Genomic DNA, 5,977 nt, shown 5'->3' with positions numbered 1-5,977 from the left:
CCTTTTTTAAAACATCACTGGCTAAGTGTAACACAATTTTTCATGCCTATGGACTGCATTCTGCCTTATTTATTTGAACCCTGCCTTCCTACAGTCTATGGGTAGTGATTATGCGCCGGCCTCAGTTAGATAAAAAGGGACCGCCTTGAAGCTAAACCAAAGGTTTACAAACTACAGGCCACTAAGTACACTGGTTTAAATTAAGATATGGATTTCTCACCATTCCTGTAGAGTCTTAGTGGTCCCTTTGATGACATTTAGTGGACATAATTGCCCTATCGCTATGTTTTGACTACTGTGGTCCATGTTTGCTGCCATCTTGTGTGCTATATAATGTGTGCCTCTCCAACTCTCACCATTTCTCCCACTCAAGGCTGTAACTAATTTGTATTTTCTAATACTTCTAACATGGAACAAAGATTTAAAAACGAAAGCCCTTTGACTGCATGACCTTCGTCAGGGAATACAAAGATCCAATGAGGTCTTCTTTTGAACAAACCTAGCCAGTCCAATTTAGAATATAATCTAAATTGGATCACATTCACATTTTCTCCTGACACACAAATGGACTATAAATACATAACGTTACCAATTAGTTTACCCTGACCAGATGGACAGGGCCGTTAGGCTGTATGCACCTGCTCTTATTAGTAGCCTACAGTTGACCAGACGGAAAAATTGTCTCGTTTTCATCCCATACAGCATGTCAGATTTCTAACGTTTAGGTGTAGCCTAGGCTGCGGCAACATTTATGTCATGAGTTTTTGCTTGTGTCTGTCCGGAGTGATTATGTGTCCTTTGCTAAATAGATGCAGGAGGAAAGTGCAAAGCCTACTTGAGCGCAAGTGAAAAAATGTGCTGCGTCAACCTCTCTCTTTAATCTAACGTTTAATGGATGATGCGATGGAAGCTATCAAATCATTCAGAATTGTTTTCGACATCCCAGAAAAGATGTTCAGCTTGTAAAGAATCGTAACGTGCAATTACAGGTGGCTTGATGATAGGCTCCCTGTGAACCAGCTATACTTTTGATACCATTTGCTATTGAATGCTCTCACCTTTTCATACTTCTTTATGAAACTGATCTCAGGCAGAGGTTGACCCTCGCTTTTAATTCGCACCCTTTCCTTGTACCCCAGCGAATGAAAGGAGCTCTTCAACAAAAACTCCACAACATTTTCGACAGTGTTGACCATTCTACCATTCTGGCGGAGAAAACTGCACACTCGCGCTGGTAGCTAGCTAGCTACTGAAGTTAGTTAGCTACTGAAGTTAGTGCAATTTATTTAAAGTTGCCTTGCTATCTGGACACAAAAATGAAGTTAAATCCCAAGAAAACAATTTATAATATACCTCCTCCATCTCCTGTCATTTGAAAAAAACTCATTTGAATTTAATAATGTCCCAAAAATGCTCAACTATCACTCTTAATCTCTATCCAACAATGTCACCAAGTTTCTCAACCCCCATAATGCTCTGTGGCACATCCCAATACAACACACTAGGTTCGTTCTCTGATCCTACATCTATGGTTGGATGGACAACATGTCAGTACATACTGCAAAAGCTTTGATTGTTTGGAGGACGTCCTCCGGAAGTGGTCATAATTACCATGTACAGTGGGGAGAACAAGTATTGGATACACTGCAGACTTTGCAGGTTTTCCTACTTACAAAGCATGTAGAGGTCTGTAATTTGTATCATGGGTACACTTCAACTGTGAGAGATGGAATCTAAAACAAAAATCCAGAAAATCACATTGTATGATTTTTAAGTAATTAATTTACATTTCATTGCATGACATAAGTATTTGATCACCTACCAACCAGTAAGAATTCCAGCTCTCACATACCTGTTAGTTTTTCTTTAAGAAGCCCTCCTGTTCTCCACTCATTACCTGTATTAACTGCACCTGTTTGAACTCGTTACCTGTATAAATGACACCTGTCCACACACTCAATCAAACAGACTCCAACCTCTCCACAATGGCCAAGACCAGAGAGCTGTGTAAGGACATCAGGGATAAAATTGTAGACCTGCACAAGGCTGGGATGGGCTACAGGACAATAGGCAAGCAGATTGGTGAGTAGGCAACAACTGTTGGCACAATTATTAGAAAATGGAAGAAGTTCAAGATGACGGCAATCACCCTCGGTCTGGGGCTCCATGCAAGATCTCACCTCGTGGGGCATTTATAATGATGAGGAAGGTGAGGGATCAGCCCCGAACTAAACGGCAGGACCTGGTCAATGACCTGAAGAGAGCTGGGACCACAGTCTCAAAGAAAACCATTAGTAACACACTACACCGTCATGGATTAAAATCCTGCAGCACACGCAAGGTCCCCCTGCTCAAGCCAGCGCATGTCCAGGCCCATCTGAAGTTCGCCAATGACCATCTGGATGATCCAGAGGAGGAATGGGAGAAGGTCATGTGGTCTGATGAGACAAAAATAGAGCTTTTTGGTCTAAACTCCAATCACCGTGTTTGGAGGAAGAAGAAGGATGAGTACAACCCCAAGAACACCATCCCAACCGTGAAGCATGGAGGTGGAAACATCATTCTTTGGGGATGCTTTTCTGCAAAGGGGACAGGACGACTGCACCGTATTGAGGGGAGGATGGATGGGGACATGTATCGCGGGATCTTGGCCAACAACCTCCTTCCCTCAGTAAGAGCATTGAAGATGGGTTGTGGCTGGGTCTTCCAGCATGACAACGACCCGAAACACACAGCCAGGGCAACTAAGGAGTGGCTCTGTAAGAAGCATCTCAAGGTCCTGGAGTGGCCTAGCCAGTCTCCAGACCTGAACCCAATAGAAAATCTTTGGAGGGAGCTGAAAGTCCGTATTGCCCGGCGACAGCCCCGAAACCTGAAGGGTCTGGAGAAGGTCTGTATGGAGGAGTGGGCCAAAATCCCTGCTGCAGTGTGTGCAAACCTGCTCAAGAACTACAGGAAACGTATGATCTCTGTAATTGCAAACAAAGGTTTCTGTACCAAATATTAAGTTCTGCTTATCTGATGTATCAAATACTTATGTCATGCAATAAAATGCTAATTATTACTTAAAAATCATACAACGTGATTTTCTGGATTTTTGTTTTTGATTCCGTCTCTCACAGGTGAAGTGTACCTATGATAACAATTACAGACCTCTACATGCTTTGTAAGTATTAAAAAGCCTGCAAAATCGGCAGTGTATCAAATACTTGTTTTTCCCACTGCATGTCTACGGAAGGGGGTGAGGCCTACCAGCCTCCTTGGTTTTGTATTGAAGTCAATGTAGCCAGAGGAGGAGGAAAGCTAGCTGTCCTACAGCCACACCATGGTGCTAGCCCAGACACTGCTGTTCTATTTTAACCAATTATTTGGTGACATATGAATATATTTAGGTTAGTTTTTAATGTTTCGCTATTTTTATTTTTATGAAATTTCACTGAGGAGGATGATCCTCCCCTTTCTCCTCTGAGGAGCCTCCACTGGCCCTGAAAAAAGGGCAATGCAAATTAATGAAAGTGCTGTTATTCAAGCTGTGTGAGGGAAACTGATTTATTTACACACTTGTTATAATTTGTCATATCATTATCATTTAATGGTAAATGTATCTATTTTCTTTGTATGATAAGAATTCATCACATTCAATGACATTTCATATCATTTGTGTAATAAGTGCAGACAAAAAAATGGATCATCTAGTTTCACAGATTCACAAAGGTTGAAATATTAGATTTGGTGTTCTATAAATTAAACCATGCTGGTGGTGTTGGGTGGCATGCATCCAGGTAAACACAGTGTTGTCCTTCAAGTTATTATTGGGGCATGGGTGATGACACCTTGTGCATTCCCTGAACATTTGGGCTGAGTTCACACAGGAAGCAAATAACGTACCTGCAGGAATTTGGAATCTGTAGGACAAGTTGCCAACTTCCTAAAGCATTAGTGCTGGCTGCCGATCGGGCCGCCAAAAGCATGCCTCTGTAGTTTGGTCGTTGAGGAGCTGCAAGCGATGAGACAAGATCGTAATCACAAAATTGGGGAGAAAAGGGGCTTAAAATAATAATCCGGCACTATGTACAAAGAGGGCAGGTGGAGGAAGAGAGTGAATTGGGAGCCTTGAATAAAGAGATTATCTTTTGAAGCGGATTACTGCTGAGTCACTCATGGGAGGATATGCCCTGGTCAACTGTACACTATATTGGAAGGATATGCCCCGGTTGTTAATTTTTATTTCCCTTTTGACTTTCGCTTCATGTTAAGACTATAGAGCTCTGGCTTTTTGGAGATCTGCATGGCGGATCTTAGCCTGACAAAAAAAAAATCAAGTTTTATATATTGGTTGTAGGTAAGTGAGACCATCAATAACCTTCTAGAAAAACCTTTGTGCATTGTTGTTTTTCCAGTACATTGTCCTTTTAGTGCACATACAAAATAAAGTAAAGGGCAGTAGTGTGTGCAGGTCTTTGCCCTTGCCCAGCACTGACACACCAGATTTAGCTTATCTTATGCATATGACCCCATGCTGGATGCTTGAGGTGGGACTCCCTCCAGACTCATGGCCCTCAGAGAAGCCTCCTCAGTGGGTGTCAGAACAGGGTCATGGAGAGGCTGCTTGTTCATGTGCAGGAGGCTCAATATCTCTTGTTCTAGGAAGGTTTGGGTCCTGGAGCACATAATATCTGAAATTAGTTTACAATCATGGAACACAAACAGAAATAAAACAAAGGAACTTTTTACACCAACTGTCCATTCAGCCATGCGTTTTGGGCCAGAGGGCTCCTGGTTCAGTGGGAAGACCAGCTGCTATGCCTTCTGGTTCTGTAGGACCACACTCTGCCAGCAGGACACCTCTTTTGACATTTTCTCAAAAGCCACTTCTCTTTGGATCTGTAAAAGGATATTTGTTAAATCCTCAGTTGTAAACAGAGGCCTGCATTCAAGACTACCCTTTGATGGTCTTACCCATTCTGTCTACTTCCTGGTCAGGGGTGTTTCCAGGGTGCTCTGGTTGTGTTGAAGGTTCTTCAGCTGCTTCTTCGTCTTCATTAAGGCACTGGGGGTCTTACCCAAGGTTCCAATGAGGTCAGACAAATTGATTTTGCCTCTTTTACCTGTAAGTCATGACACGCAGACAGACATACAGTTCAGACTGTCAAATCACATGTTCCTGGATCTTGTCAGACATTTAGCTACACTTTTCACTACTTGAACTGTCAAACTATCTCGATAAAAGCACAAGGGATTTTGAAAAAAGTAAACCGGGTACATTTAGTTTAATTGACCTTTGACTGTGAATTCTGACGCCTCAATGCTTTCTTCAGACTGTTCAGTAAGCTTCTTCCTAATAGTATGAATAATGCACATTGACACAAAAACTGATCAAACATACATGACCACAAAAGCAACACAAATAAAAAAATGTTACATTACATACTGTTGATTTCATTCAATTGGTAGGCTAAGTCCTCCGGTCTGCATTTGTCTTTGTTAGGTTGTAATTTGAAATACTTGCTACACCAGAAGTTAATGGTTATATGTAGGAGGAATGTATATGGTGGGTTTAATTGAGGGTGGATAGGATCCAGGGGTTTGGAAAGTTACTAAGTAAGGAAAGAGGCAATCACGTGGTTGTGGTCACTGATAAGGGTGGATAGCTGAAGATTAGTGAGGAATGTGGGCCGAGGTCAGGTCAGGTCAAGTCCCATGAAAGGAGAAGGAACAGTTTTATTACCCACATCATATAACTTCCTGCCTAGCAACAGAGATGTAGTGTTTAGAGAAAAGGAGGAGACAAAAGCCTAAAGGGGGGTATAAATACTTGTGCTTGTGTAAACATGTCTTTGCCTTATACAGCTGAATGGCCCAGTGGTTGAATAAACTTGGTTTGAGCTTTACTAGTCGCCCGTGAGTTTTACTCTGTTCATTTAGAATCTAACATCTTGTACAACTCCAGAAGCCCCACTTATCTAGGAATGTACCA

This window comes from Oncorhynchus keta, chromosome 11 (genome assembly GCF_023373465.1).
Source record: "Oncorhynchus keta strain PuntledgeMale-10-30-2019 chromosome 11, Oket_V2, whole genome shotgun sequence".
Classification (NCBI taxonomy): domain Eukaryota; kingdom Metazoa; phylum Chordata; class Actinopteri; order Salmoniformes; family Salmonidae; genus Oncorhynchus; species Oncorhynchus keta.
Note: the sequence above shows the minus strand (reverse complement) of the source record.